Raw genomic sequence first — 26,590 nt, forward strand, 5'->3', positions numbered from 1 at the left:
GGCTTGACAGGTACTCTGTTTTTGTTCTGGACTATACCAGCATAGCAATCATTGTTCAGACCACAATACATTGGAATCGTCATAGTTATTTTTGTTCCTTATAATGTTTCCACTGTTTCTAATGAAATATCATCATTTGAATGAATGCATGAAATTAACTAATAAATAACACATATGTAAGTCTTCAGGAGAAATAGGTGATTTTGACTGCATAGCACATTCTTCATATTTCTTCTTTGCAAGGTTCAAAACATTAATTGTATTCCACATCATTGGGAAACTCAGGAAACTGCACAAAGACAGATGCTGTTAGCATTGGCATTAGAAATCATAAAGAAAGTTATTTCAGTTTTACCTCCATTGTTAGCACTTGGTAATAATGCAAAGGCAGCTGCTAATTATTATGGTTATTAAATAAGTTGTAAGTTGAAGCAAACAGTATCTGTGAATACTCGTGTCAGAGAAACTACCATTGGAAACTCAAATTTGCTTTAGAAATTATGATTGCTTTGTGCCGTGTTATCTGTTTACTGATGTGCCATCAACCAAGGATAGGTGCCTGCCATGTTGTGCATCCACTGTCTGCTACAGCTGTGCCAGGGGTGTATATTGCTCCAGCCATATGGTGAGCTATGATTTTTTACAATTTTCAATGTTAAAAAAAATACTTGCAGTGTGCAGTAGCAGCTAAAATTTTGACGTTGTCTTTTATCAGTATATTCTTCCCGTATAAAAAATTTCAGGATATGTTTCAACATGGCTTGGGCTGTTCCCTTGTGAGTCAAATTATGTATTAACTAACAGAAGCAGCCGCTGCAGGTCACTTCTGTAGAGTATACTTTCAACAATTTATAACTAGCACTAATCCACTTTTACTGACAAATCACTTACAGATTCCCTTTATATAGGGTGCCCCAGGAGGAATGGTTATTATTCACGGATATAACAAGGACAATCATTCAGAGCAAAGAAGTCCACTAAACATGGGCTCTAAAATGCATGCCTTAAGAACTGTGAGCACTTCTTCATCTTTGATACTATTAAAGAAATCTCTTATAGTGAAGGCTTTTTGCTTTCCACATTTTGGGAGGAGGTAGTATGGACCAGAAAAAATTGTGAGGCAGACATGGGCTCAAAAATCTGTATCTTAAGCGCTATTACCCCCCCCCCCCCCCCCCCCCCCCGCCCCCCTTCCCCAGGGGGCTCGCCACTCTTTGGCACCGAAACAGAGGACGACCGAAGAAAGGCAGAAATACTGAATTCAGTGTTCCGAAACTGTTTCACTGCGGAAAATCGTAACACGGTCCCTGACTTCAGCCGTCGCACGGACGCCAAAATGGAAAATATTGAAATAAACGATATCGGAATTGAAAAACAACTGCTATCACTTAGTAGCGGAAAAGCATCCGGACCAGACGAGATACCCTTAAGATTCTACAGTGATTATGCTAAAGAACTTGCCCCCTTTCTATCAGCAATTTATCGTAGATCGCTGGAAGAACGTAAAGTACCTAGCGACTGGAAGAAAGCGCAGGTCGTTCCCATTTTCAAGAAGGGTCATAAATCAGATGCGAATAATTATAGGCCTATTTCGCTTACGTCAATCTGTTGTAGAATAATGGAACACGTTTTGTGTTCTCGTATTATGACGTTCTTAGATAATACAAATCTCCTTCATCATAACCAACATGGATTCCGCAAACAGAGATCATGTGAAACTCAGCTCGCCCTATTTGCCCAAGAAATTCACAGTGCCGTAGACACTGGCGAGCAGATTGATGCCGTATTCCTGGACTTCAGGAAGGCATTTGATACGGTTCCGCACTTACGTTTAGTGAAAAAAATACGAGCTTACGGAATATCGGACCAGGTTTGTGATTGGATTCAGGATTTCCTAGAAGAAAGAACACAACATGTCATTCTTAACGGTTCAAAATCTGCAGATGTAGAGGTAATTTCGGGAGTACCGCAGGGAAGCGTGATAGGACCTTTATTGTTTACAATATACATAAATGACTTAGTTGACAACATCGGTAGCTCCGTGAGGCTATTTGCAGATGACACGGTTGTCTACAAGAAAGTAGCAACATCAGAAGACTCGTACGTACTCCAGGAGGACCTGCAGAGGATTAATGCATGGTGCGACAGCTGGCAGCTTTCCCTAAACGTAGATAAATGTAATATAATGCGCATACATAGGGGCAGAAATCCATTCCAGTACGATTATGCCATAGGTGGTAAATCATTGGAAGCGGTAACGACCGTAAAATACTTAGGAGTTACTATCCGGAGCGATCTGAAGTGGAATGATCACATAAAACAAATAGTGGGAAAAGCAGGCGCCAGGTTGAGATTCATAGGAAGAATTCTAAGAAAATGTGACTCATCGACGAAAGAAGTAGCTTACAAAACGCTTGTTCGTCCGATTCTTGAGTATTGCTCATCAGTATGGGACCCTTACCAGGTTGGATTAATAGAAGAGATAGACATGATCCAGCGAAAAGCAGCGCGATTTGTCATGGGGACATTTAGTCAGCGCGAGAGCGTTACGGAGATGCTGAACAAGCTCCAGTGGCGGACACTTCAAGAAAGGCGTTACGCAATACGGAGAGGTTTATTATCGAAATTACGAGAGAGCACATTCCGGGAAGAGATGGGCAACATATTACTACCGCCCACATATATCTCGCGTAATGATCACAACGAAAAGATCCGAGAAATTAGAGCAAATACGGAGACTTACAAGCAGTCGTTCTTCCCACGCACAATTCGTGAATGGAACAGGGAAGGGGGGATCAGATAGTGGTACAATAAGTACCCTCCGCCACACACCGTAAGGTGGCTCGCGGAGTATAGATGTAGATGTAGATGGTGGGTTTGTTCTTGGCTACCATGGGGCCCCAGCCTTTGCAGTGTGTTTTCCCTTCCATGCTGCATGTCTATCCTCTTGGTATTCTTTTTCCCTTTCCTTGGGGAACATGTCTAGGAAGTTCTTGGGAATATTCTGCAATGTCTGTCACTGACGTAAGAACAGTCTCACCTTTGTTTTTTGCTTCCTTTCCCTTTCTTCATTTCCCTTTCTTCATTTCCCTTCTCCTCTTGTTCCTCTGCTTTGACATTTGAGGTTCCTCTCTTTCTTCTTCCTCCCTGTGTGCTCCTGAAGGTTGGCCCATGCATCTGACACGTAACAGGTGCCTGGTTAATGCACAATTCCCAGTCCTGGGTCGACAGGTAGGGTTCGCACATACCCCTGGTACAGGCCAGGTCCAGGGAGGGTTGACTTCCTGAGCTGCAACCTTCCAAATTGCCAGTTGGTCCCTCTGACAGATGTTTGGGAGGTGTGAACAATCACCTAAGGTGGGTGCACTCCCTTGTGAAGGGAGTTACCAGTTGGAAGAAGTGCACCATCGGAGATGCTGGCAATCATAGGGGATTTTCTCGCAATGGGTCAATCATCTTCCCAATCAACGTCTACAAAACATAAATGTGATGAGGCTAATGAATTGAAGACCCTTCCTGCTGCACCATGGTTCCTCGTGGTCTCACATACTGAAGACTGTCTGTCCTTCGCCACATTACATCCGTTTATTATTCAGAAAGGTGTTGATGCAATTGCTGGTCCTGCGAAATCCTGCTCTTGTTTACAGAATGGCATTTTGCTTTTTGAGACTGCTTCTATTTCTCAAGCACAACAACTGCTTGCTGCCTTGCTTCTCCATGGCTACCCTGTTCGTGTTGAGGCCCATTGAACTTTGAATTCCTCCCATGGTGTTATTTACATCAGGCTGCTCGACGGTCTAACCAAGGCCAAAATCCAATCTTACCTGTCTGATCAGGGTGTCGTTGCCATCCATCGTGTAATTAAAAAGGTAGATTCCTCCTTAGTGCCCACCTGCACTCTTCTCCTCTCCTTTGATAGAGTGGTGCTGCCATCCAAGATCAAAGCAGGCTATGAAATAATCACAGTCCAGCCGTACATTCCGAACCTGATGCGCTGCTACCAGTGTCATCATTTCAACCACACTTGAACATCTTGTTGGCACCCAGCTAAATGTGTAACATGTGGTAGGGATGCGTGTGAGGGCGATTGTCTGCCTCCTTCTCCCTGCTGTATGAACTGCAATGGCAGCCATGCCACCTCCTCTCCGGACTGTCCCTTGTATCTTGATGAGCAAGCTGTCCAAGAGATTCAGGTAAAGGAAAAAGTGCCGTACCCAGTAGCTCACAAGTTACTGGCTAGCCGAAAACCCTGTCCCCTATAGTTCTGTTCTTGTTACCCCTCCTTCCATGAAGGAAATGCGACCTCAAATTCAGCTCTGAGGTTGTGAATTCGCCCTGTGTCAAGGTAGCATCACCATCCCCTGTCCCACTGTGCAACAAACCACTGAACTCTTGCTTCAAGGGGCAAAGCCACTAGCTACAAAACCAGTAGGCAGGAAAGGATAGATGGAATATCCCCATGAAGACTTCCTCCGTCCGTCCAGCCAAACAACACCTGAGTCTTCCTTTAACATTAAAGGCTCAAACAAGTCCACCAAAGGCTAACATTCTTCTCCTTCACCAACTCGAAGATCCTGTTTGACAGTATCACCACGTGGTACCTTAGCCCGGTCAGCCTCTATATCACCTGTGTGCACCGCCAACCATTTTTCAGCGTTGAACTCCACGGACTAGCCATACAAGCAAGCTGATGCTTCTATGGACCCCATGGAGCAGGATCCTCCTGCTTCTGTGCCCTGTAGTAGTGACTCTACACCAGCTGTCACTCGGCGGGCACCGGGTTGACACCCCTACATCTCTTCCTCATCGTGACTGTCCTCCAATGGAATGTTCACAGCCTTCAGTACCACAAAGAGGATTTGCAGCTGCTTTTAGCATCACAGCATCCCCTAGTACTCTGCCTTCAGGAAATGAAATTGCACTCTCACGACCGCTTTGAGCTTTCACATTTCTTACCGATTCGTTTTGACCTTCCCCCTGATGTCAGCATTCCACATCATTGGGACATCATGCTGTTCATATGGGATGACATTCATAGTCAACCCATCTCCTGTCTTCAAGCTGTTGCAGTTCGCCTTTTCCTTCCCTGCCTGACTTTTTCCCTCTGTACCATTTATGTACCTCCGTCATTCGATGTCACCAGAGCTGACTTACTTCAGCTTATTGGGCAGCTACCTCCCCTATTTTTACTACTCGGTGACTTCAATGCGCATCATCCCCTTTGGGGTTCTCCCAGGACTGTCAGAGAGGTGTCCTCTTGGCTGACCTTCTTAAACAACTTAAGCTCTTGTGCCCTAACACTGGAGCACCCACATTCCTTTCCTACTTCTTGCACACCTGTTCCTATTTGGACCTATCCTTTTGCACTGACCAACTTGCCCATCATCTCGAGTGGTCCATTCTTTCTGACACCTACTCGAGTGACCATTTCCCGTGTGCTCTCCATTTGCTGACGCCTACCCCATCTATGTGCACACCCAAATGGCAGCTTACTACGGCTGACTGGCAGCTTTATTCCTCCCTGGTGACCTTTGAAGAACAAGATTTCCCCAGTTGTGATGACCAGGTGGACTGTCTCACCAACGTTATCCTTACTGCTGCAGAATGTTCCATTCCTCGCACTTCCTCTTTACCACATCATGTCCCAGTCCCTTGGTGGACTGAGGCATGCTGCAATGCCATTTGCACACAGAGATGTGTTCTCCATGTTTTTAATCATCATCAAACTGCATTCATTATAAACAAATGTGTGCAAAGTCTCATCGCATTCTTTGGGATAGCAAAAAAGGTAGCTGTATTTCAGTCACTAAGTCTTTTAACTGTTCCACCCCTTCGTCTGTTGTGTGGGCCAACCTCCAACAGTTTGCTGTAACCAAGATACATTCCCCCATTTCTGGCCTCAAAGTAGTAGACGATGATATCGTGGACCCTATTGCTATCTCCAACACCTTGGGCCACCATTTTGCGGAAATTTTGAACCCTTCCCACTATCACCCTGCCTTCCTCCATCGAAAATGAGTGGAGGAGGCATGGGCGATACCCTTCACTTCTCTGAATCAAGAGTGCTGCAATGCCGCCTTTACTATAAGGGATCTCGATCATGTTCTCAGTTCATCCCGATCCTCCGCTCCAGGGCTGGACGCAATCCACATTCAGATGTTGCAGTATCTTTCTCTTGTTGGCAAACACTTTCTGCTTAACATGTACAAACGCATCTGGGCAGAGGGCACATTTCCCAGACACTGGCATGAAGCCCATACCTTAGCCCGATAAGGACAAAAATCTTCCTTCTAGCTACCGCCCCATCTCTCATACCAGCTGCGTTTGCAAGGTGATGGAATGTATGATTCAGGCCCGGCTGATTTGGTGGCTCGAGTCTTGAAATTTACAGTGTGGATTTTGAGCACGGCGTTCTGCAGTTAACCATCTCATAACTTTGCCCACCCATGCCATGAATGGTTTTCTGTGGAAATCACAGACTGTGGCAGTGTTTTTCGATTTGGAGAAAGCCTACGACACCTGCTGGAGAACTGGTATCCTCCAAACTCCTTACACGTGGGGCTTCCGTGGCCACCTGCCCTGTTTCCTTCAGGTATTTTTACAAGATCGAGTTTTCAAGGTGCATGTGGGTTCTGTCTTGTCGGACACCTTTATCCAGGAAAACGGTGTGCCTCAGGGTTCCATCCTGAGCGTCATACTCTTTGCTATCGCCACTAACCCTATCATGGCGCATCTCCCACTGGGCGTCTCAGTCTCCCTTTTTGTTGACGATTTTGCCATTTGTTGCAGCTCTCCATGGACCTGTCTCACCGAGTGGCATCTTCAGCGGTGTCTTGATCATCTTTACTCCTGGAGCATCGACAATGGCTTTCACTTTTCCACTGACAAAACTGTCTATAAGAATTTCTGACAGTGCAAGGGGTTTCTCCCACCATCTTTACAACTTGGGTCTGTTGCCCTTCCGTTCACCGAAACTACGAAATTCCTGGGGCTCATGCTCGATAGGAAACACATTTGGTCCTCTCTTGTGTCTTACCTGGCAGGCTGCTGTACGAGGTCCCTCAGTGTCCTACATGTCCTCAATGGTACTTCTTCGGGTGCTGATTGAACCACCCTCCTCCTTTTGATCTGGTCCCTTGTCTGTTCAAAATTCGACTATGGGTGCTTTGTTTATGTGTCTGCGCATCCATCCCTCTTATGTTGTCTCAACACTATCCACTATCATGGCATCTGTTTGGCCACTGGTGCCTTTTTGCACTAACCGGGTTGAGAGTCTGTATGCTGAAGATGCTGAACTACCACTGTCCTACTATCATGACTTTGTCCTAAGCAGGTATGCATATCATTTGTCTGCTGCGCATGGCTATCCATCCTATGCCTCCTTCTTTGATGATTCCGTTGATCGCTAGTATGGGGCACATTCCTCTTCTCTCTTACCTCCTGGAGTCCACTTTTGGCACTTGCTTCAGCAGCTTAACTTCACATTACATGCAGCTTTTCCATAGATGTGAACCCTTCACCACCTTGGCTTCGTGAAGTAGCCCATGTTAACCTTGGTTTTCATTAACTTCCTAAGGACGCTACTCCAGCCTCGCTCTATCGCCTTCAGCTTCATGACCTTGGCATGAAATTTCGTGATAGTATCTTTGTGTACACTGATGGCTCTTGAACTGACCATGGTGTCTGGTGTGCCTTTATCATTGGCACCCACGTGTTTATATATCGGCTTCCAGCACACTGCTTAGTATTTACAGCCGAGCTCTTCGCCCTGTATCAAGCCACGGAGTACATCAGGTGACACCGGCTTTCTAATTGTGTCCTCTGCTTAGACTCTCTCAGCACTCTTCAAAGTCTATGTGCGCTGTGCACAGTCCATCCCTTAGTGCAATGGGTGCAGGAAAACTGTCACTTACGCGCTCTTGGTGGAGCCACTGTGAAGTTTATGTGGGTTCCTGGTCAGTCTGTCAGTCAACAAGGCTGCTGAAGCTGCTGCCAAGGCTGCAGTCCTTGTACCTCAGCCCACTAGTTCCTATATTCCCTCCAATGATCTCTGTGTTGCTATCTGTTAGGAGGTGGTGTCCCTTTGACATCACCATTGGTCCTCCCTTCAAGGGAATAAGCTCAGGATTATTAAGCCTCTCGCAGCAGCTTGCATGACCTCCACTTGGCCCTCCCGCCAAGAGGAAGTCATTTTAACTCAGTTGCCTATTGGGCACTGCCTTTTTAGCCATCATCATTTGCTAAATGGTGCTCCTACACCACTTTGTACACACAGCACCCAAGCTTTAACTGTCTGCCACTTCCTGATGGAATGTCCATTTTTTAACTGTTTACATTCCCACTTGGGTTTGCCGTCTGAGTTATCGGCCATTTTAGCAAATGACACATGGGCTTTCAACTGTGTTTTACTTTTTGTCTGTCAAAGCAATATGGCAAAGGCCATTTAATTTTTCATTTTGGACTTCCATTTCTGTATGGTGTGTTTAGTAGCCCTTTCTCCATGTCCCTGTTTTTAGCTACCTTCTCTTATGTCAGTTGGGATTGACATTTAGTCATTTTCTAACTCCTCTCTGTTTTCGTGTTCTATGGTTTTGATGTGGGTACATATGACCCCAGCCATTTTTGCGCCATAGAACAAAACAAAAAACAGAACAAAGAAAATTAAGAGCTATTATCATTAGTTCTCTAGCAGAGACATGTTTCACAGTAGCAAAGATGAGCAAGTGCTCATAACTCTTAAAACGTGAACCTTAGAGTCCATGTTTACTGGAGTTTTTTCCTTGTTTTGGTCTATACTACTATCCCTCACAATATGGAAAACAAAAAGGTTGCAGTAGAAGAGATTTGTTTTACAGTAGCGAAGATGAAGAAGTGTTCATAGCTCTTAAGGTCTGTGTTTTAGAGCCCATGTTCACTAGACTTTTTTGCTTCAAATTATCATTCCTGTTATATCCCTGAATATTGACCATTCATCCTGGGACACCATGTGCATATTTCTGTATATTTGGGCAAAACAAAACTACTTTGAAAAACACCATTGCTTCTCCTATTCTGCTGCACAGCTGCTCTTTGCATCTAATACTTCAGATAAAGCATTTATGGAACTTTACAAAGATCACTATCATCTGTCTGGCAAAATAATACAAATATTAGACTTACATGGGATTTACATTTTGAGCCCAAGTATTCTGACACATTGAGGAAGGAATGGTAAACGAGGTATTCTTTTACTTTGTTTTTATAGTTTTGAGGATTTTCAATTTCCTGCCTTATGTCCTCTGGCAACCTGTTAGACTTCTGTACCAGAATGCAAAACTCCATTTGAAACTCAGGAGAGAAATGCATAGTCTAAATGGAAATAATTTTGGGTTCTATAATTGTGGTCGTGAAACACTTTGTTCATTCTAAGTTCACACTTATTATCAATCATATGTACCATTAGCGAGTGTATGTATTGGCATGTAAGTGTAAAAATCTCTTGTGCACATCTGTAGAACACATATTTCTTTTCTTCTAAGCTACAGTGCCTCGAAAGATTAAGGCTTAGGACAGAACTTAGTGAAAATATGCTAGCAGCACTGTCTGCAGATAACACATTGAGAGAGATTTCTGGGTGCAAAGGAGGCAGAACTGAGCTTTTTGGGCACCTTCATCTAAGCTTCCTCTTGTTCTTGTAACAGGTGCAAAGGAGGCAGAACTGACCTTTTTGGGCACCTTCATCTAAGCCTCCTCTTGTTCTTGTAACAGGTGGATCCCTCTCAGCCCAAGGTTTAAGTGATCTGGCCCTTCGTTCCTGACTTCCCCAACCTGTCCCTCTTTCCTCTGTGAAGAAAGACATAGCAATTCCAAAATCAAGGAATGGAAAGTACTGGATGGAATACTAACAGTATTGTTAAAAGTATGGATTGCTACTCACCACATGGAGGAGGCATTGAGTCACAGACAACCACAATGAAAATACTCCTAAACATTTAAGCTTTCAAACAAAGAAAAAGGTCCTTCCTCAGAAACAGAACACACACACACGGCAGCTGTCCACACACACACACACACACACACACACACACACACACACACACACACATAGTATCTGTCTTTGGTTGCAGCAGCCAGAGACAGTGTTCACGTGTGTGTTAGTTGTGCTTATTTTGAGTGTATATGTTTTCTATTTCGAAGGAGAGATGTTTTAGTCCAAAAGCTTCAAGCAGTCTTGTTGTTGTTGTGGTCTTCAGTCCTGAGACTGGTTTGCTGCAGCTCTCCATGCTACTCTATCCTGTGCAAGCTTCTTCATCTCCCAGTAACTACTGCAACCTACATCCTTCTGAATCTGCTTAGTGTTTTCATCTCTTGGTCTCCCTCTACAATTTTTCCCCTCCACGGTGCCCTCCAATACTAAATTGGTGATCCCTTGATGCCTTAGAACATGTCCTATCAATCGATGCCTTCTTCTAGTCAAGTTGTGCCACAAACTCCTCTTCTCCCCAATTCTATTCAGCACCTCCTCATTAGTTATGTGATCTACCCATCTAATCTTCAGCATTCTTCTGTAGCGCCACATTTCAAAAGCTTCTATTCTCTTCTTGTCCAAACTATTTATTGTCCATGTTTCACTTCCATACATGGCTACACTCCATACAAATACTTTCAGAAACGACTTCCTGACGCTTAAATCTATACTTAATGTTAACAAATTTCTCTTCTTTAGAAACGCCTTCCTTGCCAATGCCAGTCTAGATTTTACATCCTCTTTACTTTGACCATCATCAGTTATTTTACTCCCCAAATAGCAAAACTCCTTTACTACTTTAAGTGTCTCATTTCCTAATCTAATTCCCTCAGCATCACCCGACTTAATTCGACTACATTCCATTATCCTTGTTTTGCTTTTGTTGATGTTCACCTTATATCCTCCTTTCAAGACACTGTTCATTCCGTTCAATTGCTCTTCCAAGTCCTTTGCTGTCTCTGACAGAATTACAATGTCATCGGTGAACCTCAAAGTTTTTATTTCTTCTCCATGGATTTTAATACCTACTCCGAATTTTTCTTTTGTTTCCTTCACTGCTTGCTCAATATACAGATTGAATAACATCAGGGAGAAGCAGTCTCAACGATTCCAAAAGTTAAGGATAGTTTTTTCTAGTTTTAAATGTTTCTCTCAGCAATATTTGGAATTTTGCCTTGTTACAGTTTTGTTGATGAATTAGCTTTCTGACACAGTTATCTGCCTTCTGGCATTCGTGTCAGTATCATTTCTTGCGGATGTTAGAGGCATCACTGCAGAAGTTTCTGTCAGTGAATTTCTAGATTTCTGTTGGTGTTATGACACCTATCACGAGAAGTAATAATGGCAAACTTGCTGTTGCCTCTAGTGTGAGAACTAACTACATATTGTCATTTCTGATTAATGTGTACCATGTAGTACAATGAGGAGCTCTCCAAAAAACATAACTTGCTGTCACCCTCACTTTCAGTGTGCCACAGATATCTAGGTTTTTAATAATAACAATATAATATATAAAATGTTATAATAGATAATATTAAATATTGCCTAATTCCTGTAAAATATTTGAACGTAAGACTAATGATAATGTCTTTACATTTTGGCATAGAATATCCCTTTAATATAATTTCCAAGAAATTGAAACTCAGAGAAATACAACATTTGAAAGCGTTAATCCATGAATTTGAAAAGCGCATTTCATGCACTTGAATTAAGAACCATAATAGCATCAATATCTTACAACTTTGATGTTGTAATAGCCACAATATAAAGTCAAAGTGTTCACTCACTGTGATAAGCATTTCACTTTTCATTAAATTATGGACACAGGCCTGCCGACCCTTTCTGTTATGCCTTACACAACTTCCTATGGCTTGCCTGTTCTAACTGTGTCTCCCTGAACTATGGCAGATTTATTGCTGGCTGCTGGTGTGGTCAGACAGTAATCTGCACCTTTTTCTGACTGGAATTTTCTTTTCAGGCAGTTAAATGGTAAACAGTCCACATGGGAAGGCCATCGGGCAAGCAGTGGAAAAGTATATTTTGTGTGGAAAGGGTTAGATGCAAACCTGTAACCCTTTCCACAGACAGTTGTGACATTATCAGTTGACTTATATATAGAGTGCCAGCAAATATTTTGCAATGTATGTACTGATAATGACTGTGTATTCTGTTTAAAGGAAACATCTTGTGCATTGTTCATATGGATATAGAACACAGTCGGGACATTTTTCCCCATAATATCTCCTCTTCATATTCTCCCTAATACATACAGTTTAGTTGTGACCTGGTGTTGTGCAATAGATTGCATTTTCCCACCATAACTATATTTCTACACACACATTAGATTAAATAATAGCGACACTGATGTTACAAATATTATTATTACTCTCCACCAGTGTCATCACTATTAGCAACTGCTATGTAGGGAAGATGAATCCACAACTTCTTTCTGAAATAAAGGCTCAGTTTATGGCATCTGAATCTCTGAAGAGTACTGATTCATGTTCTGATGGACCATAGGCCATATGTCATGCACCTGCACTGAATCAGAAGGAAAAACAAACAAACAAACAGATGTGTCCTCAAAGAAGAAGGTATTTCAGAAAACACACATAGGTATCCGTGTGTACATGAACGTGGCATATGGGCTGTGGTCCATCAAAACATGGAACAGTACAATTGAGGGGTTCAGATGATTTTTTATTTTGGGAAGAATTTGGAGGAGCATCTTTTGTCCTTGGTGTCACCTCAGTATTCCTTTGAGAGAAAGGAGATCTCACGTATTATTTGTTTTTATTTTTGGAATGCAAACCTGTGAGATTCTGAACATAGCTGCTTTCTTCATTATTTCTATCACTTGGGTATGTACCAAGAATACACAAGTGCTTCACAAATACTGTGCTGAAAGCTCTCTACAACAAGCAAGGTACTACTGACAGTACTCTGTTTACTGCTTGCACTGGCATTAGAGCCTTTGAACCCAGACACTTCTTCAGCAATAGGAGTTTAAATAATCTCAGGGTAAAGATAAATATTTAGGCACAGTTTTTTTCTTTTTATGGATGTGTTAGTGAACCACACTAGTAGTGTTATTGGAAGAGGATCCTTAAACAATATTGGAGAGAGGGGCTGCAGATAAATTTACTCTTTCTCACTACCTCAACATTGACTGGAAAAATGAGATATTACATTTCATTTGTGTCAGTTCTGAACAGGACTTAACATTGTCTGTGAGTTCTACCAACCAGTTTTTGTGCTGTTAAGTCTACAAATGTATTTATCTTACATTGTGTGATGTATTTTTTAGTCTTTTGTTCATTTGATATCACTTTATTTAATATCATAGACAACAAGTCCACTTCAGCATTGAATTTATTTAATTTTATGGTACCAATAAGATGTTCATACAAAAATAGGCTCATTGAGATGGATTCAGTATACACAAAATTACAAATTTTTTAAATAAGCATATCCTCAAATAGTGTGAATTTTCCCAGTGTAGCAGTCACTGAAAGAACTCCCCTCCCCATATTGATCAAAGGGTTTTCTCTCCAACCATCTTCCCATGTTGCTTTTCTTTATTTCATGCATTATGCTTTCTTCAGATACAGGAACATCTGCAGAAAATAATCTGACTTTCTGTTACAGCTGTTTACTGCTGCTTCCTCTTACATGACAGCCATTGGTGGTCAAATGTTCAGCATCATCACATCCACTGTACATGATTTCAAAAGTATCAATAAAATAGTTACTTTTGCTTTTACAATATGCATGGAGATGGCCAGAGATACAATATGCCTTTATAATTTATGTAATTATTGCCCAATTGCTAATTGAGATTCTTGCACATGCACCTGCACCTGCCTGAGGGCTGCCATTTATAGGTAATTACAAGAAATGAGGCAAATACTACAGCAACATGTTGAAAGATTACAGTTTCTGCTGTAAATAAGAGATAAAAGTCAAAATCTGAAAAAATACTGACTTTCTTCATTGTGCAAGGGTCTTCGACTACCATGCATCTTGAGTGGAGCAGACGTCACTGACTCTTGACAGAATCTTTTTTTATTTTGTATCACACTACTCTACTAAAGGAATAGCACCATTCCTCAAATACAGAATAACAATTTATTAATTCTTCATAAACATAGATGAATATGTACAAGCAGGACTGACCAGTCTCATTCTCACGCCTGAAACAATTGTATATCCTGTTGACATTTTTGTCAGCTCTGTACTGCCCTTAGCTCAAAAGGAATATCTCAGACAAGAATACAAGAACCACAGACTACAAAAACAAAATAATACTAAAAACAAAATAAAAATAATTATCTCCTTAACCAGAAAAACTCTAATTCTCAGCTCATTCTGGTTGTAGATTTTATTTTTTATTTATTTATTTATTTATTTATTCATCTGTGGAACAATAAATATTGTATGGATGTCGTCAGTTTACAACACATGAGCACACATTTACATTTACAATGAAACAGGTTTATCATATTTGTGTAGTTTTTATAACTAGTCATACACACATTTATAATTACATAATATTTTGCTGATAATGTCATATGTTGCTAATAATCTACATCCATGTTAAATATTCTTTTACAGTATAACAACTTTTACTTACTAAAAAGGTTTTAAGCTTTTGTCTGAAAGTGAGGGGCTCATTTATTTCTTTAATTTCTTGTGGGACGCCTATATTCACATTTTCTGGGTCAGACAGGTGTTTTATAAGGGAATTGTTTGAAACTTGTGATATCTCAACTCGTTGAACTCTGTTTTCCAAGTATGATTTGAACCACTTCTTTGTCACACCTCTTATTCCTATTTGCCCTAATTTATGAAGTAAGATTTTGTGGTCAACTGTATCAAAGGTCTTGGACAAGTCTAAAAAGATACCACTTACATTTTCACCTTTGTCCAGTGCTTCTAAAATTACTTTAGTGAACTGTGCTATAGCAGATTGTGTGCCTTTTCTGGGCCTAAAACCAAATTGGTCATTGGAAAGAAGATTATATTTATTCAGGTAATTTAGCAGTCTCTTTTTGACTAGTATTTCTATTATTTTATAAATGATAGACAGTATAGAGATCGGCCTGTAGTTCTCTACATTTTCCACATCTCCGTTTTTAAGGATAGGTATAACTTCTGCTTGTTTTAGGTACTCCGGAAAGTATCCAGATTCGAAAGATTCATTAATTATGTCTGTTAATGTTCCCTTTATGGAGTCTATACAATCTTTAATTAAGCAGACTGGGATTTCATCAAGTCCTACTGAAGTTTTATTTTTTAGTTGGTGTACTACTAGTGCCACTTCCCTTTCTGTAGTTGGCAAGAGCACCATTGAGTTTGTTGGCTGGTTCTGAGTAGGTAAATCATACGTATCTGGAAATTTCTGCTGTAATTTTTTTGCAATACTACTGAAATATGAGTTTACAAAATCAGCTAATTTTTTAGGGTTACCTACTGGTACATCTTTGCTTTTAATATGTGAATTGAGGTCCTTTTTAGCAGAGTTAGATGTTTCCTGTTTGGCGATTTTCCAGGCTACTTTGCTCCTGTTTTCAGCTTCAAGTAATATTTTGTTGTTTGAAAGTTTTTTTGCGGCTAGCAACACCTTTCTGTATATTTTCCTGTACTTTTTGTAGAATTGCAGAACTTCTGGGTTAGATTGATTATTTTTTATGGAGTTGAGATATCTAAGAGTTTCTGAGGATTTTTTGATACCTGTAGTCACCCATTGATTTCTCTTTTAGTTTTAATTTGATAAAGAGTTTTGGGAAACATCTCTTCAAATCTGAGTTTAAAAATTGACATGAACTTGATAAATTTCTGATTTGCATTGGTTTCTGCATAGACTTCCCTCCAATCTTCATATTCTAGCTGGGATTTAAACTGATACAGGGCTGATTTGGAAAACATTCTTTTGTATGTACAAAGTTTAGGAGGAGTTTCTACATGAATGTTAGTTTTTAAGATCTGGCAGAGGTGGTCTGATAGGCCCAGGTTTTGGACAACAATATGACATTTTTTACTATCAATATCTGTAGCTACATGATCTGTAGATGAGGAGGATTCTTTCGTTATTCTAGTTGGACAATTAACCAGGGAGGATATTCCATAACAGCTTAGAATATTCACATATATGTTGCTAGCCTTATCAGGCTTCATCATTTTAATGTTTAAGTCACCACAGATAATTACATTTGCTTTTGGTCCAGAAACCTTGTCTAAGCTTTGATTCAGTTTTGAGAAGAATATATCAATGTCTCCACTGGGAGAGCGGTACACACAAAATATGACTAATTTTTTTGCTATGCCAGGTCCTATTATTTCAACAGCGGAAAGTTTGAAATGTTTGTCCTCACCTAGATCTAAAAGATCATATCTAACTTTAAATGACATACCTTTTTTTACATAGATACATGAACCTCCACCATTCATTGAAATTCTGCTATAGTAACATGCAAGGTCAAATGAGGCTAATGCAATGTGTTCAATTTCCTTCCCTTTGCACCAGTGTTCAGTGATACACAAAATTTGGCTATCAAAATTTTCCAATTCTCCTTCTAGCTGTTGTGCTTTGTTCTTTATGGCTTGAATGTTTTGGTGAAACACTGTTAGGCATTTGTTTTCACTTATCTTGGTGGCGCCTTTCCCTTTAGACCTGATGCTAAAAAATCCTTTAGATGAGCTGGTGGCATGGTTATTCTTCTGTTGATGACAGTGGAGGTGAGTCTGTTGCCAGTTAGACTTGGAAGTTGGTGTATCTGAAGGTATCTGCCTTATGTTAGTCTTGTAACTGAGGCCGGGTACCAAAAATCCTTGTTGTAGATTCCTCTGCTTGCAAGCATTTATCTCTTTCCCTGTTATGTGCTGTTGTTCACTGCTTTGCCCCAGCAAAAATCCTGGCTTCTCAAGGGTGGCTGCCTCCTTCTGGTGTGATGACTGCTCCTATTACCACTGCTGCTGCTGTGTCCTGTTACAGTGAATGCCAGTGATTCTGGTTGCTTGGTTATTGATGTTGGAACTACTGCTTCTGATGTTGCTGTGACTGCTAATGATTCTGGTTGGTTGGTTTTTGATGCTGTAACTATTGCTTCTGTTGTTAGTTCTGCTGCTGCTAATGTTGGTTCAGTAGTAGGTTCTTCTGTTGCTACTGTTTTTTGGATGGTCCATTTGCGTGCTGCTCCTGTTTTTGCTGGTGTTTCTGCTATTGGAGATTTATACCATCCCAGTTCAGTGGCTGTCACTTTGTAATTGCATTTAATTGCTTCCCTTATTAAGTTTCCTAACCTGGCCTTTCCATTTCTGTTAAGGTGAAGCCCATGTTTCGTAAAACATTCTCTGTCAAGTGTGCTTGAGTCAATTAATTTCACATTGCTGAATAGCCTACAACTACTTTTAAGTTTCGCATTAATTTTGTGAATTTCCTTATTCACACATGACCATTCAGGTAAATCATGCCTGTGGGTAAAGTTCACCAGTAAAATGTTTGTATTTGACAGTACTAGCAAAAGACTCAAGAGCTGTTTATACGTTTTCATAGCATTGTTTTCATAAATGTCTTTAGCTCCTGCGCAGATTACAACACTGTCCTGCTTGTCATAGTTATATTTTACAATGTTTTTCGTCACTTCTTTGAAACCAGCACCTGGTTTAACCATGCCTGTGACTGTCGTCGATTTACTATTTACTTGCAGTTCTTGAGAAATTCCTTTGACGTGACTGTCTCCAAAGGCGTCGACTTTTGATTCTTTCTTCTTTGTCACACACGTCGGTTTTTGTTTATTTGTATTTTCACTTTGTTGCAAAACGTCGTATTTGTTTTTATTGCAAAATGTGACAGATTTTACGGAGTTTGTTATTCTTTTAGTGGACAAGGGATTACCTTTTAGCGACACTTTTATCCACTCTGACGTTGTTTCACTGTCTTGCATCACTTCACTAGCGTTTTGCATATCCTTATTGCAGGCATCACTACTATTCGACAGAACACTGTACCTGTTTTTATCTGTAATTATAATTTCATTTGCTGCCTTTGATGCCTGTCTATCGCTTCCTTTCCGCTTCTCATAACTCACCAGGTTCCCGTTTTGTGGCTTTATTGTTTTATCATTTAGAATATGGCGCAACTTCTTCAGCTCACAGTTTTCATTAGTTATATGCGAAATCTCACGTCTTAGAACATCTACAACTTTTTGTAAACTTGAAATGGGTTCGTTTAGTTTTTCGATTTCGCTTTAACAGTTTTCACAGGATTCCTTTTGAAGCTATACAATATGCATATAAAATCAACATACGTAAGGAAGACTTTGTACCCTCACACATGCAATCCCTTGTGAATGAACTAGCAGGAAAGGGAGTAAAAAAGAAAAGCAGACAAACATACATGAGAGAGAAATATTTTTACAATATTGTAAAACAATAACTCAAGTTATGAACACCCTGGACTCATCATTTAAGTTTTCAGTTTGTCTCTGAAGACAGTAAGTCGACCTTTTATTTATTTATTTCACATTTTTACGCCTTTCAGGAGTAACAAACTGCTGCAGTCGTAGTCCGAAACATTTGTACCTTTACAACCTTAGTTGATCAGTCAATGTATCACTTTAAATACTTCAGTTACATAGTAAATACATTAAACAAATATTAGAACACAAGGATCTCAGTTTGGATTTGCATGCAAAGACTTGCATAATGCTTTTTGTGGTGACATTATGAAGTGTAGTTGCCATTATAAAATTCACTATTATCGCGCCCAAAACCAAATAAAATGTCTTATACAATAGGAAATGAAATGTCATAAATGATTTATGTTGCGTGAATGTTAATTTGTCATAACCCATTCCTGATAAAACTTCTCTAAGTCAGAAATAATATTTATTGACTTGTAACATGGTTATATGTGGAGGAACTGAGGAAAGGTTTAATTACTACTCAATCCTAATGCTATCATAGTTAATACTAGTGTAGACGTTTTACCTCTCTTTCATTATAATGTACATCCTAAAGCATGCATGACAACCTCATAATTGAGAACAGACTCCTTATCTAGGGTCTGCTACTTAACTAACTCTACACATGCAGCAATATCAAATACCTTTATTAATATTGGAACCCTTATAGGGAAGAAAAAAAATTTTTTTTTGTTTTTCTTCATGGGTTTGCTGTCCAATTTAATACCTCATTTTTAGAGTAGTTCAGTTCTAACATTCTCAACATCTTCACTCATAATGTAATCACCTTTCTCTTGCTGCCTCTCAGGGAGGGCACATAAAACAACATACATCATTTTATTAATACCATAGTAGTGTCATCATATATTAGCCTTACCTCTACCCCACTGTTATAAACAATGGGTTACCATCATTATATCAACCCTGCTATTTCCAAATTATTTAATTTGTTGAAAACTGCCTGATAAGCTTGTTACACCCGACAATTTTGAAAAAAAGAGGATGGTCGGTTAATCTCTGTTTGGTCATAAATCCTGGGTATTATACATGCTCTTTTCTTTGCTGGTTGTTTGATTGTTGGGTCAGTTAATATTACTGCCATTGCATGTGGTATCCTGGTTATCATGAATGGCCCTTCCTACAGTGGGTAAAACTTGCTCGTTGTCCTTCCACACTTGTCACTTCTCTTGCGACTTCTGACCAAGACTACACCTCCCACTCTGTATAATATAGGGGTGCCTTTTTCTCATATCCTTTTCAGCTTCTTTAGTCATCCCTACTTTAATATTCTTTGTTGACATTGACTGGAGGACAGAGTTTTCTTCTGGCCACATATCATTCCAGGAAATCTTCCCCTTCTACTTCTTGTCCTATTAACTCTGTTGATGAAACCTTAGTGACCAAGTGTGGCAATTCATTCAACACTAATCCCAATTCAATTACTAATTTTGTACACTTTAGACACACAGTAAGCTCAGAAAAAATGCCCCAGTTCACGCGTAATCCTTTCTGACAGATTACTTTGTGGATGGTAGTGCAAGATCAAAATATTGTTTACATTCTGCCTGACCAAAAACTCTTTGAGGTTCTTGGATGTACACTGGCTCCCATTGTCCACTAACAGTTTCTTAGTTTTTACCAACTTGTTTAAAATAGTGACCTCACAATTTACTTACTATGCTATTGTTTGTAGCTTTTCTTAGAGGGTACAACTTTGACCAACATTCTAAAATGACCAGGCTGTATCTCATTCCTCCCCAGCCTTTATGCATTGGGACAGAGAAATCCAGTGCCACTAACTCCCTAATTTCTTGTGGAACAAAGGGATACAGCAATGTATGTACTTCTGAAGTATTTATTTTTACTTTTTGGCATATCTCACAGGAGTATAGTATTTTCTTCACCTGCCGATTCATGTTTTTGAAGTATCAATACTTTTTCATGTCCATGGTACTTTTCTGTAGTCCAAAGTATGCATAACCTAAGTGTACGTACCAAGTAAGTAATTCAGTGCTATCTTTGGTGGTGCATAGTAACCATTTATCTGTTTTGTTGTTCTTATGAAACAAAATTCCTTCACGTATCTTCTAATTTTCATCCTGATCTGAGTTGCTTTGTTGTACGCCTTTAATGTGTCTATTTAAACTACTATTTTGCTGCTGTAGAGTTGTTAACATATGACTGAGTGTTTGAATATCTTTTTCATATTTATCAATTTTCAGGAAATATGTAGCAAATGTTCCTCTGCCCTTTACATCCTGGTTTGATTGTAAGTCAACAGATGGTCTTGATAAGGCACCTAGTACAAAGTTGTCTTTTACTTTCTTGTGCCTAATGGAAAATTTAAATTCCTTCAAAAACAGAGACCATCTAGTGAGTTTACTGTGTAAAAGTCTGCAGTTTATTAGGAAGATTATTGCATTATGGTCTTTATGAATTACTGTTTCATTGCCTGTCAATGAGTATTTAAACTTGTGAAAACCCACGCTACAGGTAATGTCTTTTTTCATTGATAGTATAATTACTTATTTTCCTGTGCTCTACTGTGTACTGCATGTGTTCGTGAAATATGCAGCATCCCAGACCATAGTTGGATGCATCTGCTGATAGTTGGAATGGTAATGTGAAGTGTGAGCGAAGTAGTATAGGTGAATTTATTAAGTTTTCCTTATAGTGTTAAACTATGTACAATGTTCATCCCAACTCCAGGATGTGTTTGCTATTAATAATTTTAATAAGTGTGGTGCATTCAGTACTGCATGTGGAAAAATTTTTCTATTAAATTCTACCATTCCTAAATTAGACTTTAGTTGCCTTCTGTTTGAAGGTTCTGGACAGAATTCAGTAGCATCTAGTCTATGTGGACCCAGTTTTATTCCTTTCATACTCACTGTGTGTTCCAAAAACTTCATCTCATTCCTAACAAATTGTGATTTTCATAGTTTAATTGTAATTCCTTGTGATATCAGTCTATTTAGAAATTCGTGTAGCATTTGTAAGTGTTTGTTCCATTTAGTTGATACAACTACAATGCCATCAATGTAAATTAAAATCTTATCTCTTAAGTCATTGGCTTTGCCCAGGGTTTTGTAAACACGAAAACTGGAACGTTTAGTCCAAAAGGTAAAACCTGATATTGGTATGATCGTCCTTAAAATAGAAAAACTGTTTACTTTCTAGTCTTTACGAAGTTGTATTTGCAAATATCCATCACTGATATCCATTGTGCTGATGTATCTTGCCCCTGTAAATGTGGTTAACATTTCTTCTATTGTAGGTGGTTTCTCTCTTTCAGGTTCAATTATTTTATTAGCACATCTTGCATCTAATACTTGTCTCACAACTCTATCGGTTCTTTGACTACAACTAAGGGGTTGTTACAGCAACTTTCAGAAGATTCAATGATTAATCATCCTGTCACTTTCCTTTTGTACTTGCATTTTCATAGGAACATGTATGGAATATGGTCTTGTATAGAATGTATTGTGTGGCTTAATCTTTAGAGTAGAAACAAAGTGTTTTATAAGTCGTGGGCTCAATGAAAAACATGTATGTGACTACTTAATAAAGATGCCATCTTCTTTTTCTTGTTTGTTTTGAGATTTTCTGATCTACTCATCTTGTTAACTGTATCCTCTTGATTTACCAGTAGGTTGTTATCATGTACTTTTTTGTCATCATCAGTGACTAGGTTAGCTCCTGCTACTGATGTAAGATTCACCTCTCGAATAGTCACTGGATCATATTTTAATGTGACTGTGTTTCTGTCTTGTCCATAAGGAAATCATACTGAGCTCATTTGAAAAATCTAATGTAACCGTGTGCAAGCTAAAGTTTTGGTTGAAAATGTTACTTAACAGGTTGTGTTCTTTTTTCTAAGAGGTCGTCTGTTAATGTATTTTCAGTGTAATATCTTATTAAACTAGCAATATTATTGTTAAATATTGTACCTTGGTGTTCTGTATCATTGTTACCATATCCTTGCCTATATCCTGTTCTGTTATCATCTTGACAACTGGACCTTCTGTACAGAATACTCACATTATTTTCTCTTGTCCCCCATTGTCCTCTATTGTAACACCCATTTGTCATGTTGTGTTAGTGAGCGTTGTTGCTGTTGTTATTTGATTGCCACCTCTCTGATTGTCTCTCAATTGTGTCTCTCTGTTCTAAATATTCTAGTAAATTATTAACATTACTCAAATCTTTGTCCAAAAGTTTGTCTCTTACTCTCCGTGGGAGGAGGCTGAAAACTACATTTAACAAAATTTTCTCTCATTTACGATCATCTAAGTACTTAGCCTTATTAATGTGCGCTCAGCAAAATTCCTGTATACTTTCCAAGAGTTATTATTCTATGGTTTTAAACACAACAGTTCACAGCCATAACTTTTTCATTCCCGATGTCTCCAGTACTTTGATTTGAAGGCAATTTCAAATCTTGGTAAGTTCTAAAGTTTTCCAATAGTAGCGTTCCCCATTGCGGACCAACATCCATCATATGGCTTATGACAAATCTTATTTGATTATAATCTGTCCATGTTTCTGGTTTTTTGGTAACATACCTTTAAATGATTTCAAAAATAAAATGGGGTGTATCTTTCCTGATGGCGTGAATTTCAGAAACTTGTGATTTATTCCTTTACTTAATAAAGTACTGAAATCATCACAACTGTTACTTACTAACTTACCTGTCATTATCAGATCTACAACCTCTCTTGTTAGTTCTTGTCCTTTATAATTAATCTGTAGTACATTGTTAGTAGTAACTAAGAATTGGTCATTATTATTAACTGTTGACAGTCTATCACCTATGACTGTGGTTATGGAAGGTATGGATTTATTCTAAAAAAAAAAAGGTTCCATAGGTTTACTGTTTGTGTCCTTAAGTCTAGCTTTTGTAATGTTGGTTCGGATTCCTTAATGATAGATGATACCGTATTACATTAATATTCTTGTTTGTAGTCTTCTGTAAGATGTCTTTAGTGTGCAGTAAATCTCCCTCTAAAATTTGAATTCTTTGTATTAAACTACCTAGGTAAGATTTTAGTTTATGTACATGTTCCAGTTTGCCCTCTACTTTGTCCTCCACGATACCCAGCTGTTCTCCAGTTCAGCAACTTCATTGAATCCTAAGTCTAATCATTTTTCCAACCTGCCCATTCTGCCATTAAGTTGAGAAGCATAGTTTCTTATCGATGCTATCTACTCTGTTCTCAATTTTTGTGAATTATTGTCTATTTCTGTAAATCTGTTATTCATTAAGGCAAATTGCTCTAATAATAACTGCATAAACCCTTCCATGGTGAGATTGTTCTCTATTAAAGCTGTGTCAAGCTATTTGTTTATAGCTATATGTCTAGAATCCAGAAATGAGTATATATGTTGGTTGCGACTACACTTCACCTAATGTTCAGACTATAGTTCTTACATTCCTGTTTAAAAATTTCTATGTCGTATTTTATACAAACACCTTTCCAGTCAAAACAATTACTGCAAAAAAATCACTGCACTTTACACTCGTCAGACACATTTTTGTCTTGTTGAATTTGTCGGCTGCTGTTGCTGCTGCCATTGCAAAGTGTGGAAATTGTTGTCAGTTGTTAAACTCTTCATTGTATCACAACAAATTGCTCATGTACTGTCCAAAATATTTGGTAGTGTCGAAATATTTATATTTGGACACTGTATTTGTGACCCATCTATATAATTCTCATTTCCTTCGTATGAATGTTTGATGTTTATTTGCTTAGCAGCTCATTATTTAACACATAGCTAAGCTGTATTTCTTCAGTTTTCAGTTGATAAAGCCTTGTTACAACATTAAAACTGGTCAGCATATATATATATATATATATATATATATATATATATATATATATATATATATATATATTATTTTTTTTTTTTTTTTTTTTTTTTTTTTTTTTAAGTATGGTAGTATCACTTTTGTGACGTTCAAATCACAAAGCAACAAATTTGCGTTTTAAAGTTGTGCAACTTTGGGTAGTATAGTTCCACTGCGCTACTTATAATTATACAGCATGAATTTTCTTCTTTTTTATAATAATTAGTCCGTATTTGTTCTTGATATTCTTCGCTGTCTTATTAGCACTAATTGACTGATTGAATCTTCTGGCTGCATTGTATTCACGTTGTTAAAAGGACAGGAATTCCAATACAACATTATTTTTGACAGTTTTTGTAGCATAGACTTTGTTCGTGTGGCAGTATTCTTCACTAAAATTCGCCACGTGCTAGGGTCTTTGACTATCTTGCGTTTTCAGTGGAGCAAACATTGGCTGACTCCTGACAAAATCATTCTAAAAACGAAATAAAGGTAATTGTCTCCTTGACAAAAAATACTCTAATTCTCAGCTCAGTCTGCTTGTTTATTTATTTGAAGCTACACAACATGAATATAAAATCAACATATGTAAGAGAGAGTTTTTATCCTTACAACTGTTTCTTTGAACTATTCTCTAATTATGTTGATAATCATTTCTGTCATACAAATTAGAATAGCAGCATATTGTTTAATTATTCCTGCTGTGTGGTATAGTCATTCAATTGGTTCAGTATTAATTAGTTCTCAGAAGGTACAGGATACGTTTTATGAATAGCCTTATACATTTCTGGAACTAGAAATGGTTGTCATGTCTGCTAATACTTCAAGTTGATTTGAAATACCTAGTTACACGATAGTTCAAATTGCATGTTAAACTGTTTGGGTGGGTCAGATCTGAGAGAGGTGGAAGGTAACCTCCAATAAAACTATGGATGAAGAAGCATTGTGGTGTGCAAGCTGCCTGAAGTCAATGACTTTTTACTATTTCTTATTATTGGTGTTTGTATGTGTGGATGGATATGTGCGTGTGTACTAGTGTATACCTGTCCTTTTTTCCCCCTAAGGTAAGTCTTTCCGCTCCCGGGATTGGAATGACTCCTTACCCTCTCCCTTAAAACCCACTTCCTTTCCCTTCCCCTCTCCTTCCCATTTCCCGATGAGGCAACAGTTTGTTGCGAAAGCTTGAATTTTGTGTGGATGTTTGTGTTTGTTTGTGTATCTATCGACCTGCCAGCGCTTTTGTTCGGTAAGTCACCTCATCTTTGTTTTTATATATAATATTCAGACACTGTAGTGTATATCTCTGGTAACATTTCAGAACATTGTGACAATTGCATTTTTGCATGTATTTCACGGGAAATCAATCATTTTTCTTTGTTCTATAAAATTCATCTGCCTTACAGCTATGGTTTTTATATAAAGATGTAGTGGTTAATAAAAAAAATGGGAGAAGAGAGACCGTGAAAAAGGGAAAGAATGAAAAGCAAATCGGACTTTGTATTACAGAAAAGCTATCGGACTTCGTTATTCGAAAAAGCTATTGTTGGGGGTGGTCCTTGTGGCGTTTTTGAGCAAAAGTTAAACCAATTTTCACTACAAAAGTTATTGAAAAGAAACAGAGAATAACAGAATGTAACGGACAGAAGGAAGTGGCGTAGACGAGAGATCATCCTTTACCAGATTAACTTATCTTCTTTAGGGCGGCGTCCACGTCTTCAAAAATCTCCTTCATTTCAGCGTGAAAAAATCTGCTCCGAAATCTTGTAATAGTCCAGGGATCACTAATTTATACCAATTAAAATCATCTTGATACTGTATGCAATTTAATTCACTTTGCTACTTCCATCCACCGAATTTCTTAATAATTTCCACAATGTCTACACATTACAATCAGATCAAGATTAACCATTAAGTTTTTACGTCAGCATCCGATCACGCCTGCCTTAAGCTACGGCTACCAAGAGACAATTGAAGCGGAATAAAAAAAACAAAAAAAGTTAACAATTTTGGTAGTTTCTCTGCCGTCGAGCGCTCATACCGCTGCGACGAGATATTTTTTATCTGAGGGAACGAGTGTAGCGCGGCGAAATTCAAAGCCCCGCTACAAAGATTAAATGAAATAGAGTAGCTCAAAAACTCATTGTTCAATGCAATGCAAATATGATAGGAAATGCTAGTTTTTCAAGAAAATTCTTTCTACATCAGGCAAAGACACTTGAAAAAATAAATAGAAATTCAACCAGAATGCATGTGAAGAGAGAGGAAGACAAC

General features: G+C 38.8%; 1 protein-coding gene across 1 annotated transcript in view; it reads left to right on the forward strand.

Moving 5' to 3' along the window:
- Positions 1 to 26,590, forward strand: part of LOC124622174 (MAP7 domain-containing protein 1-like) — a 262,531-nt gene that overhangs the window by 171,605 nt on the left and 64,336 nt on the right. The window lies entirely within an intron of this gene.

This window comes from Schistocerca americana, chromosome 1, assembly GCF_021461395.2.
Source record: "Schistocerca americana isolate TAMUIC-IGC-003095 chromosome 1, iqSchAmer2.1, whole genome shotgun sequence".
NCBI classification, from domain to species: Eukaryota; Metazoa; Arthropoda; class Insecta; order Orthoptera; family Acrididae; genus Schistocerca; species Schistocerca americana.